Here is a 12,096-nt window from a genome sequence, read left to right on the forward strand (position 1 = left end):
TCAACACACATTAATTTAGTATTATTCCTGACATGCTAGAAAAGTTTTAGGTCATTTGCTTGATTTTTAAGGTATTGCGCAACATTTATGACTTCAGAGCTAGTTACAGCAGACTGGCTGGCACACAATGGAAACTGATGTGAATTTACTACAGCGTGAGTAGGTTGCTTCCCTACAATTCCCTTTCGTGCTCCTCAACTCTTATAACTGCCATCTGGTTTCTGTACAAATTGAAAGAAGCCTTTTTCTCCCCATATTTTATCCCTACCACCTTTAGAATTTGAAAGAGAATATTCCAGTCAACATTGTCAAAAGCTTTCTCTAAGTCTACAAATGCTATAAATGTAAGTTTGCCTTTTCTTAAATTATCTTCTAAGATAAGTCATAGTGTCAGTATTGCCTCATATGCCTACATTTCTCCAGAATCCAAACCGATCTTCCCCGAGGTCAGTTTCTACCAGTTTTTCCATTCTTCTGTAAAGGATTTGTGTTAGTATTTTGCAGCCATGGTTTATTAAGGTGATAGTTTGTTAATTTTCAGAGCTGTCAGCACCTGCTTTTTTTTGGAATTGGTGTAATTATATTTTTCTGGAAGTCTGAGGGTATTTCGTCTGTCTCATACACCTTGCTTACCAGACGGAAGAGTTTTGTCATGGCTGGCTCTCCCAAAGCTATCAGTAGCTCTAATGGAATGTTGTCTACTCTTGGGGCCTTGTTTCAACTTAAGTCTTTCAGTGCTTTATTAAATTCTTCATGGAATATCATATCTCCCTCCTCATCTTCCTCTATATCCTCTTTCATTTACATAATATTGCCCTCAAGTACATCTGCCTTGTATAGGTCCTCTGTACACTCCTTTCACCTCTCTGCTTTCCCTTTTTGTGTAGGACTGGTTTCCATTTGTGCTCTTGATATTCATACAGGTCATTCTTTTTTCTCCAAAGGTCTCTTTAATTTTTCTGTAGGCAGCATCCACCTTACACCTAATGATATAAGTTTCTACATCCTTACATTTGTCCTCTAGTCATTCCTGTTTAGCCATTTTGCACTTCCTGTTGGTCTCATTTTTTAGACATTGTATTCCTTTCACCTGCTTCATTTATTGCATTTTTATATTTTCTCCTTTCATCAGTTAATTTCAATATCTCTTGTGTTGCCCAAGGATTTTTGCTAGCTCTTATCTTTTTATGTACTTGATCCTCTGCTACCTTCACTATTTCATCTCTCAAAGCTACCCATTCATCTTCTACTGTATTCCTTTCCCCTGTTCTTGTCAATCATTCCCTAATGGTCCCTCTGAAACCCTCTGCAACCTCTAGTTGTTTCAGTTCATCCAGGTCTCATCTTTTTAAATTCCTGTCTTTTTGCAGCGTCTTCAGTTTTAATCTGCAGTTCATAACCAATAAATTGTGGTCAGCATCCTTATCTGCCCCTGGAAATGTCTTACAATTTACAATCTGGCTCCTAAATCTTTGTCTAACCATTATATAATTAATCCAGATCTCTTGCACATATACAACGTTCTTTCATGATTATTAAACCAAGTGTTAGCTATGATTAAATTATGCTCTGTGCAAAATTCTACCAAATGGCTTCCTCCTTCATTCCTTTCCCCCAGTCCATATTCATCTATTTCTTTTCCTTCCCTTCCTTTTCCTACTATCGAATTCCAATCTCCCATGACTATTAAATTTTCAGCTCCCTTAACTATGAGAATAATTTCCTTTATCTCATCATAAACTTCCTCAATCTCCTTCCATCTTGGCTGCAATATTGCATTCACCATGCTGTTCATAGTAATTTATCCATGTCCCTACATTTTTAAATCATTATTAAACCTTTTCCTGCATTGCCCCTATTTGATTTTGTGTTTATAACCCTATATTCACCTGACCAGAGGTCCTGTTCCTCCTGCCACTGAACTTCACTAATTCCCACTATATCTAACTTTAACCTATCCATTTCCCTTTTTAAATTTTCTAACCCACTGCCCAATTAAGGGAGCTGACATTTCACACTCCAATCCATAGAATGCCGGTTTTGTTTCTCCTGACAACGATGTCCTCCTGAGTAGTCCCCACCCAGAGATCCAAATGGGGGACTATTTTACCTTTGGCATATCTTACCCAAGAGGATGCCATCCTCATTTAACCATACAGCCATTTGCAGTACCAGCACTGCAAGGCCATTTTGGTTGTGGTTCAAGACCAGATCAGTTAATCATCCAAACTATTGCCCCTGTAACTGTTGAAAAGGCTGCTGCCCTTCTTCAGGGACCACACATTTGTCTGGCCTCTCAACAGATGCCCCTCCATTGTGGTTGCACCTACGGTATCACTATTTGTATCACTGAGGCATGCAATCCTTCCCACCAACGGTAAGGGCCGTGGTTCATGGGGAGGGACTTACCCATTACTGTGGTAAATTTCTCTTACTTAACCCTACTCACTCTTGATGTTCTAGCACTTTTGTGTTGGCCTGTTTTACCTCTCGCCAGACTTCTTGTAGAGTTTTTGCAAACACATTAACATGTTCACCTTCATTTCCCAACTGCGGTCGAATCACATCAAATGGAGATTGCATTTTGCATCCATATAAAACCTCATAAGGTGATAAACCTGTTTTTTAATTGTAGGCACAAATTAAAGCATCTAAACATACATCCCAGTTTAAGTGCTGAGAATTCACATAATGATTCAGCATCTTTGATATAGTGCTATGAACTCTTTCCATGTAACCATTAGCCTCTGGGTGGAATGGACTCATACACAACTTCTTAACTTTCAGTATGCAACCCAACCGCTTAATGAGATCAGCCATGAAATTTTTCCAATGGTCTGTAACAATTTTTTTTAGTACCCCATATTTAAGTGTCCAATAATTTACCATACAATGAGCTATTCCACTCCCTATCTGATGCAGTATTTCTGCCATTACTAAATACCTTAAGAAGGATCAACAACTGTTAATACATACTTGTTACCTGATTGACTTCTGTGAAATTCCAAAATATTGGCTCCTATTGAGTCAGACTCAAGTAGTCTTTGTAATTGTATCTTTTGTAGGCATAAATCAGTATATTGTGCACAAGGAACATAGTTCTTGACATACTGTTGAACATCAGCATGTCTTGTTCCCCACCAGAACCTGTCTCCTACTCTTCTATCTGTTGCTCTCTTTGCCAAGACATAAGATATGATCATATGCTTGCCTGCTGTCTGCAAAGCTGCTGGAACTACAACATGTGGTCCATGCATCATTGATCTACACAATATTCCTTCTTGTATGACAAACTGTGTGGGTTTACAATACACCTAACACTTTATTGTAGTCAAAGTTCTTTCCTAGGGCACATTTTTTCCCTAATATGTAGTAATAAAGAAATGTGGTTCTGCATAGAAAAAAAAATTGTGTTTGTCCAAGGCAGAACCACATTTCTTTATGACACCCCTTACATACTTTATCACTTGCCTGTGCTTTCTTCAGATCTTTGGTATCAGACCCAGAGACTTGCAATGTTCCAGTTTGTGGTTTACATTGTATTGAAATTCACTTAGTTTCTCAACCCATCTCATTAGGTGCCTTGGAGGATCTTGCTAGCCCAGGTATCCATTATAAAGCTGCATGATCAATAATCACTGTGAACTTATGCTCATATAGATAACATCTAAAATTTGAAATTCTGTATATTAATGCCAGCATCTTCTTTTCAAGGGCATTCTATGGATCGGAGCATGGAATGTCAGATCCCTTAATTGAGCAGGTAAGTTGCTCTCCCTTATTAAGCTGACCAGATGCATATGTGATTGTGTGTTTTTCCCCATCAATGATTTGCCCCAAAACTCATAAAGCTGTTCCACTTGCCTTACATGACAACATGAATTCTTTTGTGGAATCTAGAAAATTCAAAACTGGATCTGTAGTTAATTTATCCTTTAAATTCTGAAATGCTGTCTGACACTCAGGTGTCCAGCTAATTTTGCAATAATTTTGTTAGTGGTTATGGCACTTCAGGAAACCCCATCATAAATTTTCTGTAGTAATTTTTTAATCCAAGGAAAGATCATAATTTTTTAACTGTGTAAGGGACTGTAAAGCCACATACTGCTGATGTAAGGTGCAGATATGTCCTTACTTCTTCTTGGGGTTAATTATGGGTCCCAGACAACTTAACTGTTATTGTGCAGTGTGGTGCTTATCAATACTAAGTGTAAGTCAAACCTTTCCCAAGCAGTCAAATACTGCCCCCCAATGGTGAACATGCTCATCTAGACTTTTTGGAAATACTATTATATTATTTAAATAGACCATGCACTTATTTGGTTTGAACATCTTGAGAACTCCATCTAATAAACACTGAAAGTAGCTGGGGCGTTTTTCAACTCAAAATACATCCAACAGTACTGGCAGTTACCAGAAGATGTGGTAAATTATGTTTTAGATGGATCCACAGAGTTCACCTCTGTTTGAGTTTATCCACTTTGTAAAATTAAATTTGAGAAGAACTTGCACTGACCTAAATTATCTAATGTGTCAGTAATATGAAGTATCAGATACATATTTGCTACCATTTTTTCATTGAACCGTGGAGTGGGTGTGCCTTTTTTTTTAAACACAAATGGGTACATGCCATACTTTGTACCCATGTAAAGAATAGCTGTCTTTATGTAACCAAAGTAAACATGTATGAGCAGAATCACAGTTTATCTCAATTTAAGTAAACAACAATAGCATAAACTCACTTTATATGAGCAAAGTCACTGTTTTGTTAAACAATAATAAAATAAACTTTCATTATATCATTCTCATGCTGCATACAATTGTTAACCCATAGTAATGACCCACTCGAAGCATTAAACAGCAGAGTCCATCAGATCACACTTAACCACTTATTTGATTGCTAATTATCTCAAAGACTACTACCTCATTGTGGGATTATGCTGCTAGCTTGAAATCTGGGTCATTTTCTTGTGTGGATTGTACTTTTTTTTTCTCAGCTAGCTCACTGTTTTCTTATACTACTGCTGCTCACTTGGATATGTGAGAGCACAACTTAACAATGTGTTAACAGAAGCAATAATGATTGAATAGGTATGGACTCATAATTGTAAAGTAACAATGGAATGGTACAAGACAATATTATTTGTGTTTGGTGCACTTCATACATAGGCATGTCTGCTCAGGGGTTAAGAATCTATAGCTACAACAAAATCAGTGTTTCTTTGTTCCATCTGGTGACTTTTTTGGTGCAATTGCTGCATTTACTGACCATGGATTATCATTATGTTCTAAATCCCATCTGGTAACTGCTGATCCAGAGATTTCTCTGCTAAAGGCTGTAAAAGCTTAGGTATTGATATTGTCTTATAAGTACTGGTGGATGATTCCCTGTTGGTATTCTATGCTGTGTGATTGGAGTACAAGGTAACACTTCTTGTGGGTTAAACAAATCTCTATATTGTTTTAACACTGATTCCATTAATGATCTGTCTTCATCCTTAATATACTTCACTTTTTCTTGCAATACAGATCTGTAACCAGTTTGCTCTGTTCTTCCTTGTACCATACAATCTTTGAAATCTTCCTCTTTAATAACCTGTAATGCAGCAATCAGTAATCACTTTGGAAGACTAACTTCACCTTCCTCAAAATTATCTAGTCTTATTGGCACCATAACCCAACCTTTAAAATCCCTTGTACGCATTATCAACCTATGTGCAAAACAATGTTACTCATTCCACATGTCATTACATCCTAGTAGTTCTACCAAACATGCTACATCCTGTAGAATGTCAATATCTATTGGTACCCAGATTAGTTATCCTGTACTTGCTGGTGCTCTGTCATACAAAACAACTTTTAATGCACTTGCACACAGTTTATTTGATGCCACCTTTTCAATGGGTGCATCTTGTGATATATAAACGTTTGTGGCTGTTATACCCAATGACAATAATTTACCACTGAGTATGACCATCTGTTGCGAAAAGTTGATTGTAACATGATGCCTAACCAGAAACTCTAACCTAAATACTGAAGAAACACCTTGTTCCATAGTTGGCAATACTACCATTTGCTCATGAAACCTTGGGTTTCCTATCTTAAGGCCAAGCCATGTTATCCTAATTGAATCAACTACATGCAGTCTGCTCTTATCCATAGGTCCAGATTGGCAACCAATACATGTACACCTGTATCTACCAAAAATTCACATTACTTCCCTTTCAACCATCCCACCAATGAGCAATCCATCTCTGTGTGTGCTGTTATCATTTAATGACTTCTTTTTCCCATTACCATTACCCTGTTTCTTTGATCTACAATTCTGTGCCCTATGGCCAACCAGTTGACAATTAAAACAGTGTGGTTAGCAACCACTGTGCATTTAAATGAACCTTTCTTCCACAGCAGCAACATCCTTTGTTTGATACAAATATTTTCTGTTCATTCTGAGACTTAATAGCACCATCTCTCTCTTGGCTACATGCAGCATTGCTGCTATGTCTTGTGGGTTTTACATTAGCACTCTGTGAGAAAATTCTGGAGAAATTCCCTCTCAATAAAACTGCATCAGCAACTGGTTTATTTGCAACTCATAAGTTTGGATGTTCAATTTGTGTATCCTGGCTGGAAACCCTTCCACATTCTTATTTGACATTTGTTTCAAATTACTTAACTTTTGTCAAAAGAAACGAGCACTATTTTGTTTTCTGTACTGTGCTTTAAGAAATTTGCCAACTCTGTAAATATATTACCTTACTCAAAACCTCATGGTACATGACATACATCTTAGCCTCACCCAACAAGTGCAATTTGGCCATTTGCAGTGATGTTAGTTCTGACCAGTTGCACAAGCTGGCTGCAGATAACATGCCCTGAACTGAAACAGTGACATGCTATGATATTTTTCAGTTAAATGGGAAGTAAGGTTAGTGACTGCAGGATCCATGGATGAGGAAGATACTGCCAGTATTGAATTAACTTCACTAGCACCAGAGTACGTAACGGCTGCATAATTTGCTTGTTCTGTTCATTTAATAATTTAACCTGCTCTCTCAGATCTGATATCACATCCACTGTAGTAGTTTCTCATGTTTGCACCATATTTGTGCAATTTTCTTATCTGTCACAGTAAATGCTATACACCACACACATTATACATTATCATGAATACAAAAAATTATTTATTACTTTGTCTCATCAACACTCGACAACACATAACACTGTTACCTTTTGCATGACCATATTTTCCATAAGTGGAACATATTTCAGGAATAAACGTATCAGATGATGCATTGTTGCCAGACAAATTACAGATTTTACAGTCTACCAGTACTAAATACACTTCACTACAATTCTCCTTAAATTCAGACACACCTATGGGTTCACTAGGATTTGCAAAAGTAGCTCTTAACTCTTTGTCTGATATTCTGGACATGATCACAACCAAAAAATATTTGTGTTAGCAACAAAACTTTTCAATGACTCACTCCACACTTGTAACTGATGGTGTGGCTCTAGTATGAAACACTCTGTACAGACTTCTGATGCCAATGCTGCAATTCAGAAGCATGGTCATTTCCTGACACCAGGATTGCAAGAGGCAACTAATGGGAGATGGAAGCAGAGATGGTTCTTTTTCTTGACTTGCTGCTGTCATGGTAGCTGTCATGGTAGCTGACACTCTGTTCCTGGATGGCTGCTTCTATGGTGGCGTGCCATCTGCAGTGACTCTGGTGCTGGCTGTACTGCGATACTATGGCAGTGAGAGAAAGTGGTGCTTGTGTTAGACTTACATATGCCAATCTGGGAGATGCTCTGTCCCTCCCACTCACTGCTGTTTTTCTTCATCTGTTCAACCATGATGACAGTTGCCATGTAGTCATGTAGTGTGATGATCTTGGCCTGCCATTCAGGTAGGCGCTAGTCAGTCTGTCAAAGTAGCAGGAACACTGGTGTCCTGGCCCAGGATGACAGGGAAGACCCTCAGGTCCACCCATCTGCAACAGCAGCAGGCTGTGGTCTTGAACTCTGCAGCTGGTGATTATGTTGAGGTAGCCATCTCTTCCAGTAGCAACTGTCATTGGTCAATAGCTTGCAGGAAATCTACAACAGATTTGTGCCGGATGTCACCTTACTTGAATCAGAAGAACAAGTGTGAAAGTTATTTATACCACCGATCCATCTGCTCAACTGCCTTATGGAGCAAAGTAGTGGCTAATTATTACCTGAGATTACTTGTCATGACTGCATAGTTCTTGCTATTATGAAGATATCAGTGATTCTCACTCTGCCATGCTTGCTTAACAAGTTTGTTATAGTGTAGGACTTGTCTGTAAAAGTTCTTCATATATGCTGTTGCATTAGCAATAGCATTTCTTTCCTGGTGTTCTGGAGGTGACATGATCCTGTCTAGATGCTCTGGCCCACTACATTTTTGCTGAGGTTTGCTGTCTGGCTTGCCAGACGCACCACTGTTGTTTTTCCCTGACTCACTTGTAGTAGTCAAATGTTATTCTTTGCACCCACCTCATGTTGACACCACTGTAATGTAAGTAAATAGTGTCAGTGTGGGTCTTTGCCGTCTTGAATAAGATTGACATGCAACAGTGCAACAGACTGTGTCACTAAATTAAATTTTAAGTGGGCCACAATCTTCATTGAAGGGCTAGTTGCTAAGGTTTCAGGGGAATCCCTGAAGACTCTACATCGGTATATGGGTTTTGGACATCTCCATAGCCCATATGCACAAATTTAACTACATATTTGCAAAATCAAACTTCACTGATGTCAAGATACTTTATATGGATTCAGATCGTTTCACCTACTGGGTGAAAGGCTGTGATCCATGAGAAGTAATTACATGCAATCACAAGGAATTCGACATGTCTGGATAAGCGGCCAACACTCCTTACAGTGTAATATCTCAGAGAAATGTTATTGGCCTGATGAAAGATGAGGTGAATGGCTCATAGACTGAGAAGTTTGTAGAGTTCAGATCGAATGTGTATGCATACTTGTAGATGCAGGTGCTACCCAGAGACATGAAAAGGGGTGCATCATGCAGCCTTGTGGGCTCTCACAATCAAAGACTATAAGGAGTTTCTTTTTGCTGCTGATGAATCTCCTCATATGGTGCAACAAGTAGTCTTTCAGTTGCAATACCATGAGGTGCATGCTGCACTACAACTGAAAGTTGATCTGTCGCTACATGTTCACAAATGCTTCATCTGTGCACGTTGGATCAGGACCCTCACATTCTCACATTATTTGCTTGAATGATTTGTGTGTGTGTGTGTGTGTGTGTGTGTGTGTGTGTGTGTGTGTGTGTGTGTGTGTATGTAATAGTTGAATGAAATGTTTGTCGTAGTTGTGTGTATGCATTTGAATTACTGCACACTATGTGTGCTTGCAAATTATTTATTATTATGCATATAATGTACACAACTGCACACTATGTGTGCTTGAACAAATATCGTGTACATATTTGTGTGTTTGTCCTGCTGCTGCTAGGTGCTACACTGTAAATATCGTAAATAAAAGAAATCTCTCTCCTTCTCTCTAAATATACTTTACCTCTGCCAGTCATGTGTTGCTTTAAATATTATATAGTTGATCAGTTAATGCTATGTATATAAAATTATTCTGCATTTCTACAATCTCTCTCTCTCTTTTTAATGTATGGTGTCTGATAATAAACTCGGAATTAATTTGCTTTATCTGTGTTATTATTATTATTATTATTATTATTATTATTGATCCTCTCCCACCATGAAAGTTATTGTAGGATGGTAGCAAACAAGAACAGTTTTACAGAACTTTTTTTAAAATTTACACACAGTCATTCAGTTTCATAGTACTGCCAAAAGATTGTTTTCTATAAACTTTGAATTCGTCCTGAATTATATTCATGCCTATAAGTGCAATTACATACATGGGCATTCCTCTACTGATTTTGTATGTATGGACTTAACACTTACACACTTTGGTAAAGGGGGAATGCAGGTGCTGAAGCATTTTCTCCACTTGATCTGTATTTACACTGTTGTTGTGCAAGGACTCAACAAATTCATAGTACAATCCTCTCACATATCAACACCAACAACACGGTCTATCTGTGGCATTTGATAATGTGTGAAAGAAGTCTTTCAGTTTAACAACACTTGAATATTTTAGATATATATTTGTGTCCTATGAGGACCCATGAGCTTTAGTCTAGCATAGCCTCACTATACATATCTACTACAGACATTTTGTGATCAAATATATGAATGTCAGCAGAAGTACGAGATGGATCATACTCATCTGTCATCTTCCTGTCTATATACTCCAACACACTGCATAGATAGTCCTACTCATACCATGAATACTTCATTTTAGTGCTGACAAGTTGTGCATTTTCTACCTCTATAACTACTTCAAAGTCATTGTCAAGTGCAAGAACTACATTTATACATTAAGAACCACTGACACTTACATTATGTGTGTTGGAGAATAACATTACTCTTATGGGATTTGGATGCTGTGGCTATGCTGCATCACAGTCAAATGTCACTAGGTGTGATGGCCCTATGGGCTGCAACTGTGGAAACACTCATGTGCCATCAGCCAGCTTTTGATCAGGGGCTCATCGCAGGTGTTCTACTCGTGCTGTGGCATAGCCTAACAATGGCAGATCTGGAACACATGCTGTGGGCCATGGCTGCTGCTGTATGTACATAACAATAATATAATGATATGGTTATAATAGAGGGAAACATTCCACGTAGGAAAAATATATCAAAAAACAAAGATGTAGTGACTTACCAAATGAAAGTGCTGGCAGGTCGACAGACACACAAACAAACACAAACATACACACAAAATTCAAGCTTTCGCAACAAACTGTTCACTCATCAGGAAAGAGGGAAGTAGAGGGAAAGACGAAAGGATGTGGGTTTTAAGGGAGAGGGTAAGGAGTCATTCCAATCCCGGGAGCGGAAAGACTTACCTTAGGGGGAAAAAAGGACGGGTATACACTCGCACACACACACATATCCATCCACACATATACAGACACAAGCTTGTGTTTGTTTGTGTGTCTGTCGACCTGCCAGCACTTTCATTTGGTAAGTCACTACATCTTTGTTTTTTGATATAACAATAATATGAAGAAGACAAGGTATAATAAGGCATACATGCCTATAATTATTATTGTTATTATTATTATTATTATTATTAGGCATGTATGCTTTATTATACACCTCTTCTTCATCCCAGCTGACCACTGCTGGTGTCACTGCTGATAGTGCTTCATGATGGACAGAAAATAATAGTGCAAACACAGTCACCTTATGGTACAAGCATTGCTCGAAGAGTAGGAACCTGGACTTGCATGCCTTTATATGCAAATGCAGATCACTCAAAGGGTGGGGTAATTTGTATGCCATTGGCTGCTGAGTGAGTCTGCTTCATGCTGACAACCACACATACAAATTGCATGCCATTGGTTATGCATTCGAGAGGGAATGTAGGTGGCCAGGGGGGGGGGGGGGGGGGGGGGTGACATGTGGGCAGACCATCTAGACAGGATCATGTCACCTTAGTTACACCAGGAGAGAAATACTATTGCTAATGTAACAGCATATATGAAGAGCTTTTACAACAAGTCTATACTACAACAAAATCATTAAGCAAGCACAGCAGAGTGAGAACCACTGATACCTTCATAATAGCAAGATCTATGCAGTCATAACAAGTGATGTCAAGTAAGAATTAGCCACTACTTTGCTCCATAAAAACACCACCATTTTATCTCATAGGACAGTCAAGCAGACGGATCAGTCGCATAAATATCTTTCAAACTTGTTCCTCTGATTAAAGTAAGGTGACATCTGGCAGAAATCTGTTGTAGATTTCCTGCACAATAGTGTCTGAAGCTATGGGGGTGGACGCTAACAGAAGTAGTGAACACTAACAGCACATTAAGTGCAAACTCGAAAGCAGCACTCCAAGTGAGGAAAACAGACAGGTCAGAGATTACCGAGGCTGGCCACGAGTGACACAGAGTTGGTGCTCCAGCGTTCTGACTGAGAACTCCCTCTGAATACCAAAATA

Source organism: Schistocerca americana, chromosome 6, assembly GCF_021461395.2.
Source record: "Schistocerca americana isolate TAMUIC-IGC-003095 chromosome 6, iqSchAmer2.1, whole genome shotgun sequence".
NCBI classification, from domain to species: Eukaryota; Metazoa; Arthropoda; class Insecta; order Orthoptera; family Acrididae; genus Schistocerca; species Schistocerca americana.